Below are 20132 nucleotides of genomic sequence, written 5' to 3'. Positions count from 1 at the left end.
TGGTATTAAGTTCGATCCGGTCGGGATTCTCCCTTTCGACACTACCAAAACCATGTCGAAGAATTACGAAACTCTAACATTGAAATGCTAATCGAAACGAAGGATTATAGTCACAGTTCATTGGGAAATAAAAGACCGGAGGTTTCGGTGTCGTACATCCTCGAATTTCGATCGATTCGAATAGGCTCGAATACATTTCTTTACGCTTGGGTATAAATAGTAACAGTGATGCAAGTTTGTTGCGCGTGTTCACTTTGAAATTATTTTAATGTCACATAAAAATTGGCCCTATTTCGATATTTTTCCGTAAGGGAATAGGAGAGGAAACATGGACGGCAACGATGATGCTTCGATAGAATTTGCTGTAGTAGTTCTTCCAATGTTGAACTTTGGACTATTGCTTCAGTTTCCCAGGCTGTGTCATTCAGTAAGAGGATATCGATCGCAGATTGCGAGGTTGCAGGTTCATTCGTTCGTTGCAGACGCATCCCTCCCTACGCTTTTCAACTCTTCTTCGTTTTTGGGCAATGGACCACCCGAAAGCGGCGCACCCATCCGGGTGGACGAGGGTAACTCGAGATTTTGAGGTGCTCGTGCTGGTACCCAATGTCAGGACTCTTCCGTTGGTCTTTGTTTCTCAGAGGAAGCTCGAAGATCATTGAAGAGGGAGGGTCCGCTCCAGACACTCGCTCTCGGATCCTGTCAGCGTATCCTGCGGGTACGCTCGAGCTCTTCTCCTCCTTACTATCGACTTTTCTTCTTTTTGCAGTCTTAAACCTGCAATTTCTTATTTGAGATATTCTTGAACCACTCTACAAGTTACGAGAATTGATAAAGAAATTTCATCTTGTTCAGAAATATGACTCTGATCTGTCGAAAGTAAAAACCGTTTTTCACCGTTTTGTCGTATCAAATAAGAATCGAACAATTTAGTTTCGATATTAAAATATTTTAAACGGCCTTCAGGTTATTGAAAAATATAGTTTCTGACCTAGAAACTAGCAGTTAAAGGTACAGCAATGACGTACAAATAGGGTATGCGTTGAGAAAGAGCACGAATAATAGAATTGATATTTAGAAAGTAAAGAAATGTAGAAGGGTAAAGGAAACTCAACGCGTCGTAACGAGTCTTGAACTAAGGAATTATTTTGCCAGCGAATTTCTTAACACATTCATCGATGACGGCCGATGCAGCAACAAGGAAGTCATTAACGAAATCGCAATCGGGTTCAACCTTGCCGACCCAATTATTTTACCGCATCGGCACACTCTTTTCGAATACCCTGTATTCTTCATAAACGAGGGCTGAAGATCGAGGTCGATTCAAAGGCGACGCCGACGAAGGCATTTCTGTTTTGTATTCGGCGCACGAAGCCAATTATTGGAAGAGTTTCCACGGTGTTCCTCGAGCTTCGACCTTGGACGAATGAATAGTCGATCGGAGCCTCCCTGGGGCAGATACGATTAGAACGTTTCAATGGCGTCGCTTCCCTCGCAGATGAGAACCAATTTGCCGATGCCGCATTCGGCGAAAGACAATGGCGTTGGTTTAAACTGGGATAAGTGATATCAGTTCCCTCGAAATCTGCTTTTAATTCGGAACTTGTCAGTTCGAAAGGGCTCGAGCTGATAGTATTTCTTGATCGGTGTTTCCATCGGGGATGGATGTATTTTCTTCGAGTAAACGGGAACTAAAAGCAGATCGTTTGGAAATTTTTAACAGGAAACTATACGACGTGTAGAGGCTTAAAGAAAGCTTGAATTGTTTTCATGTAATAAATTGCAGAGTAGTTATACAGTAAATTTCTTACATTTAATTTTGTTTAATTTAATCCGAGGGTAGTTTATAGAGTACACCGCGGTATTTTATTTACGAAGTCGCAGCACGTTCAAACTTCACTCTGGATAGCTTTTCCACAAGAGCTGAATATAGTTTGATGGAAACGTTCCGAGTGCTGGCCGATGATAGCTGAATATCGAGAGCTTCACTGTCTGTCTGAACATGCTTGATCGTGATTTAACCTACTTTGTCATGCGGCGCGCAGAACGTTCCTTTCCGCGTCTATATTTCATTTTAGCGAACTTTGATTGCCTTTTATCATCAAATTTATATCGAAATCAATATGTTACTCCGAAACTGTATGTAATTTATAATTTCCCTCTTTCTTCTAAAAAGTTCTCGGTAGAAGATTCGTCGCGCGAAAATTAAATCTTTTAAAGTTACTTCGTTTATTTTTAAGTAATTTTTAACTAATTCATATTTAGGCTACGTCAAAGTTTGACCACGACTCCACGCCGACTAAGAGCAACCAACTCGACTGCTAGGATGCAAATCCCAAGCATCGAGATCGATCAAAGTCCTTTTTCAACTTCCATGGCCTATAGAGGATCCTGCGCGAGCTGATTAGCCACAACTGACAGGGCAAGTCGAAACTTTACTCAGCGATACGAGGCCGTGGACCACCACCATGACGGTGCAATCTCATCAACCATATCGGCGGATTGGAAACTAGGAACTTCATCAGGCCTCTGGTTTGCAGGTTTGGGAAAAATTTCGACCTCTTCGCCTGACCCCTGCGGGAACTATTTAGACCATGGCCGGGCTTTCGTGACATGATCACCAGCGTGTCCGGGCTAGTTCTGTCATGTTTCACACAGATCCAAAGTTTAAGATACGGTCTTGAAAAAGTTCATACGTAATAGATCATCGAGAAACGCAGTTTCCATTCTTCTAGATGAAGAGACATTGCAATAACACATCAATTCTTCCAGTACGTTAAAATCGTTTCCACCCGAAATTTAATATAACACTAGGAGTTTAACCTGGACTTTTACCTGACGATTGTCAGCAAAAGTCTCTTTATTAATCGCTCACGAGTTTCAAGGTCTCAAAGGCTCGAGGTGTCGGGACTTCTGAACAGTATTATCCTCCTATATCCTACCCAACGAATAACCACCACGATTCGAGCTAACCCCCTCGTCGTCATCCAATTAATCAAGAATCGTTCCGGAATTAGATCGTTCCCTTCAGGTTCGTTCCTCGCTTCTGGAGTCTGATATACCGCCACCAAGTTTAACCCAGTAGAGTAGCTATTTGAACGATGCACGAGGGTTAAGGTCGGCAGTCAACACTTGTGGCCGCGTCCATCGATCGCTGGGTGCACTCTCCGTTCTTGGGGTCCCGGTATTTTCCATAACGAGGGCTCGAGTTTATTCTCGTCTAGATCAACAGGTTGGGCCGCCTCTGTGGCAAAGCAGGACGACGAGGCGCGGCTTGCCAGTAGGAAAAGGCCAGCGTGGTCTGGTCGCGGCAAGAGCGGCTCGGAACGAAGGAGTAGGCAGGCCCGTGCAAGGGCGAAAGAGAGGCTGAGGAGGGTGTAAAACGAAAGGGGTTGCGCTCTGACGTCAGGATGACGCAATGCCGATGCAACCCCTCTCGCCTCGTCGCGCATCTCCGCCCTAGGACTGACATTGACACTGCTCGAGGCATCGATCTGTCCTCGAACGAGGTGAGAGCCGACCGACGAGGGTCACCGCGACCGTTTCACTAGGCGTTGTTTGATCGGAGGTCATCTGAGTGATTTGCCTCCTCGGCTCTGTTAACCGTAACGCTATCGATCAGCCGGACGTCGCTCGAGAGTCAATTGCTATTGGATTGGAACGATTTGCTCTGGGACACCTCCGTCGACGGGGGATGATTTTCAAATCTCGGATAGCTCAGACCGTAACTTGATCGATCAACCCCTAGGAGTGACACTGAATCACGTGTTCCACGATAATACAGCGACGATATCGGCTGAACGTGCACGGGTGGATTTGTCGTGGGTAGACTTTAGTTTTAGCTTCTTTAAACTGATCGTTTCTTTTTTTATTGTGGACTTTTAGTTTTGGTTGCTTCAAACTTGAACAAAAATCACTGTACAACCGCGATAAGATTTTTTTTTTGTTATCGATACCTTTTGACTGTATTTTGTTCCTTTTTAACCAAGGCACGATGTAAATTTCTTATTAGAAGCGGCCACGTAGAATCCGAGTTATCGAAGATTGCTGTCGCAGTTGTAATTGATGTTTACAGAAGCACTAGCGTTTGAACTGTCAGTCATTGTTTCCTTTGTTCTTATCGAGGACAGAGAAGTGTGAAATTCCGTTCGTTTCTTAGAGATCATAACTCTTGGAATGTTTTACGTTCTGCGATTCTATTATGGGAACGCGATCGATTCGTTGACGTTAATAACGAGAATATAAAACGATCGATTGTGCTCAACTGGCTCGTGTTATTATTGGCAAGGGTGATCGCTCAAACTGAACTGGACAAATTTCAGCTGACAGAATGCAGATTCTTCGAGCGGGATGGAAAGAGCTTATTTTTACTTAGTATTTATTAATTGGCCATTTTTCACTGGTCCTTTTTTTTATTTTCCTATCGTAGAGATAAAGATAAAGGTTTTTAGTTTCCTTTATCGAGTAGTACGAATGGCTTCACGAACAGACACTGTACGATCGAAGTCCTTGGTCTGTATTATAGTTCGATGCTTTTCCTTCGGTGTTAATTATATCGAGTTCAAGGCTCGTTTGTGGCACGACGCCTGTACCTTTTGTTAACATTAGAAACAGTGCTAACTTCATGTGCATTTCATTATGTAAATGCATTTCTCCAACCGTGCAACTTTCCTTGATACGTCGCACATTAGCACTCGTTCAACCAAGATTTACTACTTACGCTTTCATCCACTTTCTCAAAATACAAAATCATTTCGCGTTATTTTCGTCACATTTCACGAGTACCTTCGACTTTCGTTCTATACATAAACCATAATATTACAGAGTTCTTCTTTTAACACACGAAGCGTTACTACAACTCTGCGCTCTGTACATGTCTCAAATCATCGGACCGCCAATTTTGACGCACCCTGTACATTCTCAGAACGATATTCCACGATCGAGACGCGTTCGCTAAGTATTTATACATTTGCTAACATTAGCGTTATTACTCGTCGACGGAAATATGCCCGCTATAATTAAACAACCCAGATTTTACTATGGATTCATCGAGAAGAAACTATTAATGGAAACCGATAATTTTAACGTTCCGATAAGCAACGCACTCGCTATTCTCCGCTGGCTGTTAGGCTCGGTCCACTGTTTACGAATTAACCCCAAATGCGATTAGCCGATGAAATTTCACCAAATGGTAACGAACGATAATGGCGGAGTTGGGGAAGACGGAAGCAACGGAAAGTCCCTTTGTTCGCCCTGAGTCACGAGACTGAGTCGGTTCTCGCTGAACAGCACGATAGCGTTTAAAATGTAAATCCACGAGACACGACCACGCAGCTCGCCTTCCTCTTATGGTGTTTTACTGAAGGTTGAATTCTGGCTCAGACCATCATTTACGAGGCCCTTTATTTCAGATGGTTTTCATAGCGACGTACATGCAATAGTAAAATGAATTCTGCAATGAAATTAGATATATTTGTTTGTTTCTCATGGCTCGTGCATAGAATAGAAATTATACGTCACACGAATGCGTTCGATAAACTTTCGAGGAAGGATATACGCGCCTTTCGCAGCGAAAGGGTTAAACGGGCGCGCGCAGGGTTCTATTCGTCGTTTCCATGGATAAACGTTCGCGGCACGGGGGATGCAGAAGACGTTCCGAGGGGATGCAATGCACTGCGTGGCAATCACGAGCACGTGCCAAGGTCAACCTACCGGAGGATGGGTTTAAGGTCAAAGCTGCGTCTCCTTTTCAAGGGTATCGTCGCGGAACTCGCGAGACCGTACGATAATAATAATAATACGAGATAGACGTAGTCGTGTTATATACATTTCATTTAAACAGATTTTGCCACGAGGCGACGAATAAAATATACCAAATAAAATATACCACTTTATTCGATTTAATAATTAAATTTTTGTTTGATCAACGTAACTGCGAGGCACTCCTCTCTGTAATCTAAATTTAAAGTTTATAACCCCAACTATAATATTATATTTACAAATACAATAAATAATTCTTCCCTAAATAAATGCAGATAAAATAAACGTGAAAGTTAGAAATTGAATTGGACATTTAGAAAGCTCGACGCTGAAGCGATTGAAAATATATGCCCCGGGATCGATCCACAATTCTAGTTTCGATTACAAGGAGACATCAGTATTTTTAAATATCGGATGCGTCACGCATAGCCGCAGATACGGGATTTTTTTTATAACAATCTATGTGGGCGTCGCGGCATAGGGGAACATTAATTTAGCTATTGATAACCATAAGACCTTGGCCTTGCTCGCTACATCAAACTGCTCGCATTCAATCAAGATGATTCACACGTGCACTTGAGCGGAATCGTGCCCCCTGATATTTTTAGAGCAGGCCACGCTGTTCGTTGTATTTTTTTCATCGAGCCTTTTGATCCGCGCGATAGAACGAAGGAAATTCTACCCATTTGATTTTTTCACCGTACGTTAGATTAATCGCGTGAAATACAAATGACAACCTCTTTAAAAGTACAATTATTATTAACCAAATGATATAAAACTGTACCGGTCGACAGTATCGGGTCTGCAATAATTCATGATACGTGCGCCAGCATCCAATCAAGACTTAATTAATAACTTTTGATTACGTTTCATCCTGCGAGAAATAATATCTTAAACAAAGTCTCTAGAATTCTATTGATCTCCAAAATTCTATGGAATCCTTTGCTCTCGAAAGAAACATAGGAATAACTCGAAATGATTACGAAGACCAGCTATAGAACAAATCTTATAGCTAAAGGTATGATTCACGGAAACTGGAAATGTCGCGTCGTTTCGTGCTCGGTGACAAAGCGATTTTCTCGCGGAGTATCCTCGCGGAAAGTTTCTTAATTAAAAGACTGTGCAAGGAGTTAAAGAGGAGCCAGGGAAGCTTCAGAACTGCTTCAGCAACACAGTAACTCCGGAGCAGCAATTAACATCAAGAATTTAACAGACGTTTCCCCGGATTAAGCGCACAATCGTTCCGAGACGATGCCGTGAGCTTTAGACGAAGATAGATATGCTAATTGGAGAGACTAACGAGTGGAAATGTTCGTGTTTTTCTTGCAGCTAATAAACCGAATCGTTAGATCTAGGCGCAGTCACGAGATCCTTAAAGGCGAACAATTCTTCGACAACAGTATGCACGTGTTTGTATCCACATATATATATATATCTAAGAACGAAGCGGCGAAAAGTATAAATTTCCCGGCAGACCGTGAAACGTTTAAGTAAACTTTCGGCTCGGATATTCCAAATAACAGTCCCTGAAGATGGAAATACAGGGAAGCGAGACACATGCGATTCATCTAGATGTTGACTCTCCAGAAATAGTGGCGAAAGTGTACCGTAAACGCAGGGCGCTGGTATGCGTGCATATAGCGAAGTGCCATTGAATGCTCGCGTGAACCGCGTCGCTTCTCCACTATCCTTTCAAAACCGCTTTTAGTTTGGCATTGAAAACCCAAAGGGTGCAAGGAACTTTACACTGCTGGTAACACTCTACAGCTGGCGTTTCTCGCGATGGATCCAACTGCTTTGCAAGTACCTACACCGGCGCCTCTTCCTTCCTCTCTATGTTCCAACCAAATGATCTTCGAGTATCGATCCAATCGACGTATAAACGTCGAACTGGGTCTCCCACCCAATGATAACCGCGGTTTCGTAGGTAACCGTGTCGTCGATTCGTAAAGAATGCGCCGTTGGTTAACGAGCAGCACGACAATAAAAATAATTTGGCGATGAACGAGGGTAGACGGTATTCGGGAGGGAGAGACCGACGTAAGATATTTTTATTGGACGTCTGCAGTCTGGATGCACAGTCGGACGTTCACCCTGGTGCACTCATTGCTCCGTGCCAATCCATATGGGATCCACTGGCTCGATTCCTCTTCGCTCTCCATCTTCTTAGGCTACTCTGCGCGCCATCGCACTTCATAACACTCGTGCCTCCGCGTCGCGTGACTCGAGCCTCCACTCTCGATACGCATTTAGACAGAGGCTCGACATTGAAACCAAACGTGCCGTACCAAAAATTCGAAAACAATACGGTTTGTTTGTCTCCTTGGAAATCGGACGTGTCAAACTCATTCTGGACTCAAAATTGATTCGATCTTTGGTACCGAGTCGCGGGACTGCGTATGTGTTATTGTTTCAGGATAGTTTAGATTGATTTAGATCAGTAGGAATCACTGTGAGTTTTAACGCAAGCTTTCTATAACGTTCTTTCTGCTGTTGGACGTACAATCGTTATTAATGTTATATTTACTTATTAACGGAAGCCTTCAGCCCGAGCTCCCTGTAGGCCCATTGGCCCTTACACGTATTTATAATATGTTGGACGCGTTGTTACCACTGTTACAACCACGATGGAGACGTTCGATGGAGTCCGAAAATATTAGGCAGTTTGCGTTCTTCGGTGGGTTGGTTTCCAAGCATCGAATCATCATAGCCGTTTGTCTTGCGTAACAACGTGACGCGCGCGAAAATTACGGTCGTGATTTAATTGCAACAGCCGGGAGAATTATAGACGAGGCTACCCTTGTATTATTCGGAGCCATGTGAAATTTTAATTTACCGCCGACAGCGCGCGTCCACATGCCGCTCGTGAAACCGCAAATTACCGCGACGGGGGTAAATCCAACGCTCATCCCTCTTTTTCCTTCTTGCTTTTTTCTCAAAATTTCCCAACACTGGATCACTCGAGCCAGTTCATTATTCGTGGAAGCTTGACGATACTTTACAAACGTTCTTTAAAGGTTCTAAAAATTCTGTTATAATTAGGGGCCGATTTTCACGATGTTTATAGCTTGCTTTGATTTTCCCTTGATTAATAAAAACGAGAAAATTTGTATACGTCCTGCAAGTAAAAGTAAAAAAATTCCGAAATAACGTTGGCACATTTTTTCGACGCCGTAACGCAGTCTGGACGCGGCCCATACGGGGCGAGCAAAAGTTTCTCCGGGTGGTTTCGAATTCACGTGCCAAGTAATTCGTGTTCCGTTGTCGTTTTACGCCTTCGCGGACGATTTACGATTCGCGACCGTAGTCACTCCACGAGCGACTCGAACGTTTTCCTTTCCCCATTCTTGACTGCCGCTGCGAGTGGTTGAGCTGTAACATTGTCGTGTCAGTGGTAAACAGAGAGTTGGCAACGGTACAAATGTCGATGGCAAGTGGCAGACAGTATCATTAATCCCTACTTCTTTTTCTTGTCAAAATTTAGGTGAGTTTGGAGACGAGACCAACAGATTTTCCTGTTTATACTCCTCTGTTCCAGTTGTCTTTTCATTCAAAAATGCGGTACTTACCTTTCCAGGTAAATGCCATTGCGATTCCAATGTTTCTTTTCGATGTTTTAATAGCGGTCACGGGGGTTCGATTAAAAAACCAAAATCCTCATCTAAGGGACCGATCGACTACAAAGATTCGATTCTCGTCAGAGTATAACCCTGATTTCGGAGCTCCCCCTCTACAGAATTCATTTTTCCTCGTTGGATCCCGAACGCGTAGATCTCGATCATGCTCGCGTATCCCTGAATCCCGAGGCGTAGGCCTCGATCATCTAGCTCGCGTAACCCTGAATCGAGTCAGCCTCGTTGCGTCGATGATTTCGGCCAATTGGAGGGGATAACTGACATCGGTCGTCGGTGGTGGGGGTCGAGGGGGCGGGTCGAGAGACGGTCAACCGTGGCACGGACAGACGAACGTACAGGGTACCGATAGGGATGCACCGACCTTGGAGGGATTTTTGCGTCTACCGTCGTACGTTCACCCCGTCAGCAGCGGAGCGAACGTACCCGCGCTTGGTGCGCCGAGAAACGCGACTCCCTCTTCCTTGGGCTCTTTGTCTCCCCTTTCGCTCTCGACCCTTCACCCATCCTCTGCCCACTACCGCTGCCTGCCCTTTTTCTTTTTTACACCGTCCACGTCTCAGGCCTACTCGAGGCTCAAACTCGACAGGAATCGGCCGCCTCACCCTCGGATCACCCCGGCGACCCTCCAGGGGCGGAATTTTTCCTGTGGCGTCGTCCGCGTCGCGACCATTATGGTCGTTGACTAAAGAACGGAGTCACGTATATCTTGTGGGTACTTCTCGTGTAAATTTGTTATTGATACTACTGTGCGAGCGGAAGAGTTCACTATGATCTGGGTTAGAGAATAAAGCCTCGATTGTGTGTTTCGGTTAGCTTCGAGCTAACACGAAAATAATTAGAAACGAGAAGAAGAGTGATACCAAAAGCCTGTTTTACTAGGTATTCTATTAAGCACCGAGATTCTTTTAACGTTCCTGAGCGCAGATAAAACATTTTTAATATAAAAAATAATTGAAGTACATACTCAACGCGAAACGTTAGTACGAGAAGTAGGAGTTGCTATCACAATAGGATCCTTCTTTCTCGAGTTTGGTAAATGCATCGCGTTGGTGGCGCGTGGGTATCACGAGCCGGCCCTGGCGTGGCGATGCATCCCACAGATTAGGCTGCACGTACGCAGCATGCACGTGCGTGGCGTGTGCCTAATAGTGCGTGCATCGCTCTCTGTACGAGGTAGGGGTCGTGACCTTGATGGCAGCTGTAAAAGGGTCGGTGCTTAGGCTGGCGATTTACGCGGTCACGAGGCATGATCTGGGAAACTGATAGCGTTGCGTTTAATTAACGATGCTTTTCACGTATTACTCGTATCAGCGCGTATTCATGGAACGGAGATAGGAGCAATTTCGTTCGAATAACAGATAGCGAACAAAGAATGTATAATTCCTCTGCAAAGGTTCTCCCGAAAGAGACATCAGGATTTTCTTCTGTAATCAAATGTAAATGCTATGAAATATATATCTTTTTTTTATTTTAAACGAAAGTACATATGATTATAATTAATCGTGAGCAATGATGCTTAAAATCTACCACCAATCCTAAGAATGTTTTTCAATTCCAAAGTTTCTTTTGGAAAATCCTTTAGAAAATGAACAAAGCAGGAATCATTCCTTTGTGTAAGATTTATCGTTTGTTTTCGATGGGTGACTTCGTATTTTGTCAACATTTTAAAGGTAACCGCGAGGAAGTAGCACCGAAAGTTCCCTACCGTAGCCAACTTTTAATCTAGGAAGGACTTCTGTTCGACAGGAAAATGAAGTTCGTTTACTTTGAATTCGAGGGGTTCTTCTTTCAAAGCAGAGTTTATTTATTCTATTAAGTGTACACGCGCTGAGCCTCTTTGAAACGTTACTGCTTGAGAACCTTAGAATTTGATCTTTAAGCGAACGGATTAAAGCGTGAACGGGAAGAAAACAAACAGCTGTGACATCTTCTTTTTGTCAAGAAATCACATTCTCAGTTGATAGTGAAGTGTTTCAGCAGGAACGTTTCAGAAGACGAGTTTCGAGCTGCAGTAGACAGTTTATATAACGATGTATGTACTCGAAGACTTACGAAATATAAAAATTCCTAAATTCTACATTTTCATACAACTATCATAAACTTGTGGACTCGTACCTTTTTCTTCATTTTTACCATATTCAAATGCACTCGTTATTTATAAATTGTACGAATATTCAAGTTTTCGACTTGTTTCGCAACAGTTTGAAATAGTTCTAAACTAATAGTTCCTAGATATGGAAGGTTCTACGGTATATGCAAAATCTTTTAAAAAAGGGATCTCTGGGGCTGTCCTTGCTAAAAGACTCGTCACTGATCCCAGAGGTCAGACTTAATTAGTAGGAGAAGCTCGACGACCATTGTCGTTCAATTAATTGCCCGTCGGCCCGAGCCAGATAAACCCACGGGCGTGTACCCCCCAAGAGCTTCGAATCGCTTCATAATCGCCCGGCACGCGATAGAGAACGACGAATGGATCAAGGTCCTGCTGGTCGAAGAAACGAGATTGCTCCTGGAACCGACCATTTTCCACCAGCGAAGTGGAAGAACGATTCGAAATGATTTTAACGGATCGTAAAAGGTGATTATGATGAATCCTGAAAAAACAATTACATTTTTTTCCAAATTCAATGTTCTTCGGTGGGATTTCCGTGGACACCGAGGGATCGATCGATCAGTGGACGTTTTCGTTAATCGCTCCCACAACCGGGGGAACTTTTTCGCTCGTCGAGTAATTATCGTTGATTGGTCCTGCTATCTTTCTTCGATGAATATTGAATCACGAAGCGTAGTCTGTAATTAACTCAAAGTACTTTCCATTCGAAGGTCTTTCGGCAGATAGCGATTGAGCGAAGGAGTAGATAACGTGGTCAAAATAGTGCTTCCGAGTAGAAAGTAGATACCGTTGTCCTTCAAAATAATGCTCTTGTCAATGTCTACTATATCCTCCATTATTTATGGCAAAGTCGAATGCGTGAATATAACCTGTGTAATTTTCAATAATTCAAAAAAAAAAAAATTGTCGTCTGCCAGATGTTCCACGAATATCAGACGAGGCTATGCTAAAAATCTGACGCGACGAGTATCGGCCTGGTTATTTTCCGAAGCCACGAAACAAAAGGGATGGACGCTCGAATTACTTTCAATTGAAGCAGCGAGCTGCATAAGAAAATAAGGACAGTTAACAGGCAATTAATAAAGCCACGAGCAGAAAAGGAAATAAAGCTGGTCGTGTGGGAACGAGATGGCACGACCTCGAAGGGCGCGGTCGAGTTCAGGCTAGACTGAAGCTGCCCTTGTGCCTAACCGTCCTTGAGACAGCCCGTTTCGCCATACCCTGACTCCAGCGGCCCCATGCCACGGACGCATCCTCTCTTGCAACACAAAGACTGTCCTCACTGGGAGTCACCTACGTCCCTACGAGGAATTTTGCAAACGGAGTTTCGTCGTTTTGCGGGGACCGTCCTCTAGGAATCTTTTGGACAGGTGTCCGCCAACCCCCTCGTTCCTTTTGTAGCCTCCCCCCCCCCCCACACAGTTTTAAACGACGCGCGACGGCCGAGTATGCCAGCGAATGGCAAACTCGTTTTCGTTTTTTTCAGAAAAGATCACGGACAGCTTTAACGCTAAAGCTTTGTTTATCGTAACGATTTAGTTTTCCGACTCGGGTCGCGTCTTAAGTTTCAATTATTAGAATTACAATTAAAATCTTTACTTTTACAAGTTTCGATATATAAATGAGTACTCCTGAGAGTATGTAATTATTACGACTGAATTGAAATTTTTATTTTGCTGGGTTGGGTATTTGAAAGAATATAATAGGAGTACACAAATTTATATATATATATATATATACATGCAAACAAGTCAGTAGAGTAGATGTTGTTCCTAAGGAAATTTTGTTTTTCACGCAGCAGAATGTTATGCGTTAAAAAGTTGTTAGATACACTCTGCAAGTAAAAATATGAGTTTGATGGTCGAAATGCATTTCTCTGATGTAATTTTCAGTCCGTTGCTTGGAAGTGTGAAATTAATAGTTGTATTAAATCGTACAATGAATAATTAGTGATTCATGGAAAAAAAAACAATCATGTTTCCGCCCGGGATCGAACCGGGGACCTTGTGCGTGTGAAGCACACGTGATAACCACTACACTACGGAAACGTTGAAAACCACATCGTTTCTTACGAATCAGATCCTTTAGACTAGTTGAACGTAAATTTGAATTAATATAATAATTCGATAGAAAATTGGAGTATAATATAAAAACAAAGAGCTATAAAAAACAGTGGAAATAGAAAGAATATTCTTCGAAATTTTTCTTCGCTCTAAATTTTGATAGCAATACATCACTTATTGCTTGTCTGAGATTTTCTATTCGTTTATATTAGCAGTATGCGCGCATAAAAATTCTACCGTGATTTTTTCAGCATGTATTTTTGAATCTTTGCGAATGTTCGATAACTGTGCAATTATCGTAAAATTGTTTTTTGGCAAACTGACGCACAAAATGCCCGGGAATCAAATTTATGCAAATTCCTGCTCACATTCTGATCACGTTGTTTTGCACGAATTTGACGATTCGTTGGTCCCAGTTTCGCGGGAAAAAGTGGAATTCGGACGTAAATAGAACTGACCTGCGCTATCGGATCCGATGCGTGATCCTTTGTTCGAAGCTTTCTGGAAATACCGTTGTTTGTTCTCTGCAGGATACTGATCGATCAGTTTTCTTCTTCGTGGAAGTCAGCAATTCGTTCAATTTCAAGAATTCAAAGTATTTATTCCATAAAATCTAACCAATCGATTGCTGCTACCTTTACTAATAAATTCTTCATTTCAATTTCAGTAGTAATAATTATGAATCACAAGATGACCTAAGTTCAACTCTCATGATCTTCTCTCCCCGTACAATTCCTCTCAAATCACCCGGAACCAGAAATTGACAGTCCTTTCTCTTTTTCTCTACGATAAAAATGCCTTTGGAAGTTCTGGCTCGTCCACAAACGAACATTTTTCAAATCACAGGTTATCTATTTTGAATGATGCTCTAACGATATCAAACGGTGTACTTTTTACGGTGAGAATCAACTTCGAATTCACAGCTGACTCTTGATACCGTGCAAATCACGAGGCGGACCACCGGTTGAGCTAATTTCAAGCCGCGAGACGTTTAGGATGATCGTCGGGCTGTGTTTCCCGTCTGAAATACGCTGAAATTGCTACAGTGCGAGATTGTCAGGTTGCAAAGGATAGGATTCGAGGTGGGCTTCGTGGATTGGCGTAATGTCAGACCAGCGAAACGGTGGTCGATTTTAGCATAATCGAAAGCCGGAGCAACGCGATCCTGCCCCCGTAATGAAAAGCTGCAGCGAGAGGTTGACGTTCTTGCAATAATAGAAAGCCGTGGTTCAACCGACAGACTTGCTAAACTCGTTGTTGCACCGCGTTGTCGCAGTAGACGCTGGCGAAACTTTTACTTTTACTAGGGAGAAAGTGCACTGTTGCTGCACCTATCATGATCTTGCTTAGAATGCAACGTTCCGTGTAATTCGCGATAGTCGAGCACGCGTGCGAGCCTCCAACATCTATCGCTCGTTAAAATCATACATTTTTATTGCGAACGCGGTGGAAAAATGTAACATTGCTGTTTTTGTTGCTGTGTCGAGTACTTTGAGTTTTCGAACATCGTCTTTAGATATTTTCTGAAATTATTCCTCATTCTAGTAATCATCGTAATAAAATTTCCAAAATACAATATGTGTGTCTATTATTTGTGGCTACACTTTAACCATTTAACAGAATGCTCGAGCACGTGACGAAACTGTTTAATTAAATTGCATCAGTGTCAATCCATCTTCGAATAGAAAGTTTGTTTCTAACTCGCACAAAGTTACTAATGCCACATCGCAGACAACAAATGTAATTAGTGCATGATTTATAGGCTCAAATATTAACTTCCCTGTGTGCACTTGTTACGCGAATTAAACATAAATTACACCTATTTCACTAATTGAGTTGCATCTGGCATCGATCGAATGTTTTATTTACCCGTCAGATCGACGTTGTAAATCAAACTATCGAACGTGACGGTAGCGATCATTTATTTTTCATTCTACGTTACCGTTTTCGAAGAAGACAATGCGTTATATCATAGAAGTATTACTTCATTAATTTCAGTTCAGCATTTCCACATCGTTAATCTCATTTCTGGTTCTGATTTGGCATCCATTAATCATCTTCGTTTGCCTCGCAACCCTCCTTCCTCCTCCTACTTAATCTTTGCTCCGATCGATCCATGACTTGTCTACGAAGTGTTGCACAGGATGTTCTTAACATAAATTTCTGAAAATTTTAAATAAAATAATTGTATTCGTCGTTCGTTGAAAAAAAGTACCACGAGTTATATTTTGATGTTTATATTATTCACAGTTTTCGAGTAATAGACAGAGGTATTGATAAACGTAAAAATAACGTAAAAACATTATTTAAATAAAACATCGACTAAAGATCTCTGTCCCAGCCGTGCAACGGATATAGAAACAAGAGTTTCAATCGTTGGCCCATTGATCAGTGTTTAAGGCAGATCCTCCGTGTGACTTTCGACGTTAACGAGTCTGAAGAACGTTAACGGCATTGTACTTTTCCCATTTAAGGGGCGACACACTTTCCGCAGCCACGATCGCGTGAAATACGTACAACTCCACGGCGGTTCGATTCATTTCCTGGTTGGAGCAACGATCTGGCCGGTCGTTAGCCGCGGCACGTTGCATCGTGTACACTCTATTGCATATTGCATCGTCCGATTGTCTGAACTCGCAATCATAGTGAAATATAGGAAAGCTGCGAATCAACCAGTCATCTCGTAACCAACCCTATTTTTATAAAGTAAAGGAGCCCCCTTAACATTTCCTCGTACCGCTCCGATCTTCAAACAAGGAAGAAAGATCTCGTTCGACTCTGATCCTACTAAACCTCGCATTTTTCATCGTGTGAAAAGTCGTTCACACAATTCGGTTTGTATGATTACTTTCAATCTTATACGATTTTTTAAGTACGTATTATGGTCAAAAGAAATTTTACAATAAAATATTGTCGACAATCTCTATCAACTTGCTTATAACTGTGCTTTTCGTTAGTTCGGTAATTTTCTACTAGAATTCATTGTATATAGAGGCTTCTTTTCGAGTGGCCAGCTGCTTAGTGACTCTAGTCGCCTAGGAATCGGTGGACCACACAGCACGGGTGTCCTACGGAAAAGGCTCGACCCAATTATCCATGCGCCCGTAATGGAAAGTGGAGCGACTGGCAGAACTTTCGGTTTCGCTGGTGTAGTCTTTCACTCTGTAACCTCCATCTGTGTTGTCAGTTTCGCGCGTTCCCATTTAACACTTTGGGGTCGGCGCAAATCCATCTCGTCAGGTCTCTTACTACGAATTTGCTATTTAATATCTTCGTCAATAATAAACAGTGCGAGAAATATTCCAATAATACCAACGGGTCTAAATTCTATCTTCCAACAGAGAAGTTATTCCCATTTCAACGATGCAATGTTGCGTAAAATGAAATTTTCCAAGATTCCCTGCGCCCTAGCCCATAATTCAGCCAGAACGAATAGCCTCGTCCCGATCGCTTCGCCGATTCACCGATCAAAGCGGCGGATTAGGTGAAATTCAGGCTATCCCGATGGCTTTTCACGCCGTGCTCCGTAGTCGCTGAGATCCAGGAAGATGAAGAGCGTCTAGATAGCGTCGAGTTTCACAGGCCACTCTCTCCTGCTCGGCGGGGTCAGCGGGTCACCCACGCCTCAATTACTCGAGTTCTATCGATGCGAACGGCGGAGGGGCCCCCGTGGCTGTTGCGACACCTCGACTTTACGACTGGCCCCCTTTCGTAAAAGTTCGCAGATGCTACTGGGTCAGAGCAAAACTTCGTCGTGGTGGTTCGTGCACTTTCTTCGAGACTCTTACTTTTCTTTGCTAGCACCGACCGCGGCGAGCGTGCGCCGCTTCTTGGATCAACGACACCGCCGATCCAGGAAGATGAGCGGTCAACTTTCTCCGCTCGAACGGGCCTGCGACTATTTAGCTTCATTGTAACGGGCCCCCTTTGTCCCGTGGTGAAATCAAAAAACTCTTGTTTACGGACGCTGGTTATCGATGGTACGACCATAACTAACAGACGCCATTTGTATTGCGCCAGGGAGCACCGTTCGCGAAGATGTAATCCCGGATTATGATTGCTGAACAAACGATGAACACGTGGATATAAATTATAGATCGTAATTGCACGTATAATTCGTTGAAAGATGTAATTAGTGGAAGACGAACGTTTATCTTAGGGGAGAATGAATATAAAATTGCGTAGCACGAGCATTGCTGTTGGATACTTGAAACGTTAAACGATCCTATTATGTAAAAATATGTCGAAAAGATAAAGTAATATATAGTTATTGGAAAAAATAATAGAAATATAAAATATAAACCTGAAAGTGCGATATTGGTATGATGTAATTGATTTCCTTGGATAAATGCAATGTTTATTATATCAATGTAGATTAGCATTGACGAGTGCAATAATAAACTTAGGTCTTGCAAAATAAAAATTGTAATTTTCACTTGAATTCCAATTTTTACGAACGTTGAGTTACCAAAAGGCACTTATTAAATTACGTCAAAGTTGAATTATTTTACGCCATTTTCTGCTAGGAAGAATCAATGCTACCAGTCGACTAGGATGACTTTCGGAACATCCTACTGCATCTCTACCGATGCTACTTGTTTCACAGTCGCTTAACTGCTCGAGCGGTCGTCTCGATTTTATTTGTCCGCGGAAGTTAACGAGGAAGATTGAGATCAGGTGTTGCGACCAAAGCTCGAGCCTCGAGAGCAATTTGTCGAAAAAGTGGGGAGTTATCGATTCGAAATGAATCACGAGAAATTTCGAGAAATAATTGTTGCCAGTTAATGCCGTCAAGGTCTTGCGAGGCGTAAATATGCGCAAGGCCGTGATACGTGAATTACAATTCTTATCAATTCTACGCACGGCAAGGTCATCACGTTTATTATCAACAAGTCGTGTCGCTGCTAATATGGTTACACGTGTTCCCTGCGATTAACGGCGAAAACATTTATCTGGCCATCACCGTTTCAGGGGCATTGTTCGATAATTCCGCTGTCCTTAGATAAATTGCCCTAATTATCAAAATATTCGAGAATTAGGAGAAAGAACGTACACTTATTATTCATTGGAACGCGTAACTTAATCTTCGTAATTAATTCCACTGCTCCAGGGGACACAGAAAACGGTAAAATCTCCTCTTCGCGATTGCGAAAACGTTTGGTTTGGAGGAAGAGAAGGGTTGCAGCGTGGCGAAGGTAGAGTTTCTCTAGGCGGACGGTTAACAGTTTTTTCTTTTTCTTTTTGGGCGTCAGAGGTTGACGTAATCAGTCTCGCGAGCAATGGCGACAAATCGGGACAACTAGACGCGACCTACATATTGTTTCGACTGTGTTACACAACCTGTAAACGAGCGTGAGGTGAGGTCACTGGCCGCCACCGTCGCCATATTGTGAAAGCGGGAGCCGCCACCACGTGCACCACGTGAGCGACGCGTAACGTAGCGTCTCTGAAATTGTCTGACAGGTCTGTCAGGGAGTGTCCCATTGTCGATGTTTCAAAGTCGGATAATGAGTCGTGCTATTGGCGGGTAACGATGCTTTTGGGAACGTGTTGCCGCTGTGCAGAACAAGTGGATCAATTTTGTTTACCAAACGACAATGTTTACATTTTGGAGCAGTCCTTGCTTACTCGACGCGGTGATAGGAAAGAAAGAATTCAATAAATTCAATTTATAGAAAGGAAGACTGTATCGGTCTTTTAAATGAGCCTCTCCAAAGTGTTCATAATATTCTAATAAGAACAAGATGTATTCAACTATGTATCTAATTATTCTCTTAATTGGAACTAATAATTGTAAACGTTGTACCGTGCACTTGTACCCAATTATCTTCAGATTTAATTTATCGGCAATATGACACATGACCTCGGAGTGGCTGTATCGTCGAGGCTTAAATTTTGTTTACATTTTTAACAAAAACGCGAAAACAATTAACGAGAAATCTGAGAGATGCTCAGGCACGTATTGCTTCTGCTGGTAAAAAGAAATTTTAACTGGTAAGGAATTAGATAAAAGATACGACAATTTAGTAATATCGGTTCGATTAATGACTCTTTTCAGGAGACAGCGTGTATTTAGCCAATAACAGAAATCTGATCGATACCTGATGAATTGTTATGCAACGTATTTTCAATCTAGGCGAAGGTTTCCACCGGTGATTCAAATAGATTCATTGATCGTGCATTATCCAATTGCGAAAGATATTTTGTCGACACTCTGATTACCAGTCTGCCATCATCGATCAGATGAATAACGCGAGTCTCGTTAAAATTCTTTTTCAACACGAAAGAATTTAGTTTCAGAAGGATCCACGATTAGGAACAAAGCATCATGCGAAATATACGTGATCGATGCGACACCCACCTGTTATTTCGTACAAGTACCTGAATATAATCCTCAGTTTACTACACAGCAGTTACTTAATTCGCTCTTTCTGGACTGCGATTAATTTGAAAGAAAAGAACAAAGTACAAAGCTCCGGCGATAGAGTATGTAATCTTCGAGTGCTCGTAGAAGTATTCTCCACTTTTGACGAATCGTTTCGTTAGCATTCGCCTCGGCCA

At 42.6% G+C, this 20132-nt stretch overlaps 1 long non-coding RNA gene and 1 other non-coding gene across 2 annotated transcripts in view; one reads left to right on the top strand and one right to left on the bottom strand.

The window, feature by feature from the left end:
• The window catches only part of LOC128878463 (uncharacterized), a 62470-nt gene that overhangs the window by 40063 nt on the left and 2275 nt on the right, over positions 1-20132 (top strand). The window contains exon 4 of the long non-coding RNA XR_008457408.1: positions 2266-2540. This is a non-coding gene — a long non-coding RNA (uncharacterized LOC128878463). The remainder of the gene's footprint in view (positions 1-2265; positions 2541-20132) is intronic.
• On the bottom strand, positions 13484-13556 carry Trnav-cac (transfer RNA valine (anticodon CAC)). Its single transcript has one exon. It is a non-coding gene; the product is annotated as a tRNA-Val (tRNA).

The sequence above is a fragment of the Hylaeus volcanicus genome, chromosome 6, assembly GCF_026283585.1.
Source record: "Hylaeus volcanicus isolate JK05 chromosome 6, UHH_iyHylVolc1.0_haploid, whole genome shotgun sequence".
NCBI lineage: Eukaryota > Metazoa > Arthropoda > Insecta > Hymenoptera > Colletidae > Hylaeus > Hylaeus volcanicus.
Note: the sequence above shows the minus strand (reverse complement) of the source record. Positions and strands in the feature narration are given on the sequence as shown.